The 287-nt window shown below is 74.9% G+C and overlaps 1 protein-coding gene across 3 annotated transcripts in view; it reads right to left on the bottom strand.

Moving 5' to 3' along the window:
• Nucleotides 1-287, bottom strand: part of COL1A1 (collagen, type I, alpha 1) — a 16,500-nt gene that overhangs the window by 6,517 nt on the left and 9,696 nt on the right. The window lies entirely within an intron of this gene.

The raw sequence follows: 287 nt of genomic DNA, 5'->3' as shown, positions 1-287 counted from the left end.
GGCCCCTCCTCGCCGGGGGGGCGGGGGGGACCAGCAGGGCCGGGCTCACCGGGGCGGCCAGCGGGGCCAGTTTCACCACGGGGTCCTTTGCCACCTTCCTTCCCGCTGGGGCCGGGGGGGCCGGGGAGGCCGATGTTTCCCTGAGTGAGGGGGGAGGCAATGCTGTCATGCAGCAGCCCGGGACACCCCCCCCAGCTGCCAGATGAAGGGCAGCCAGGGGTGTCCCGGTGCCAACTGGGACAGGGCGGCCACGTGGAGCCGCCTGGAGGGGTGCCCAGCACCTCCCG

The sequence above is a fragment of the Calidris pugnax genome, unplaced genomic scaffold (genome assembly GCF_001431845.1).
Source record: "Calidris pugnax isolate Ruff unplaced genomic scaffold, ASM143184v1 scaffold335, whole genome shotgun sequence".
NCBI lineage: Eukaryota > Metazoa > Chordata > Aves > Charadriiformes > Scolopacidae > Calidris > Calidris pugnax.
The sequence above is the reverse complement of the archived record's forward strand: the minus strand, read 5'-3'. Positions and strand labels throughout refer to the sequence as shown.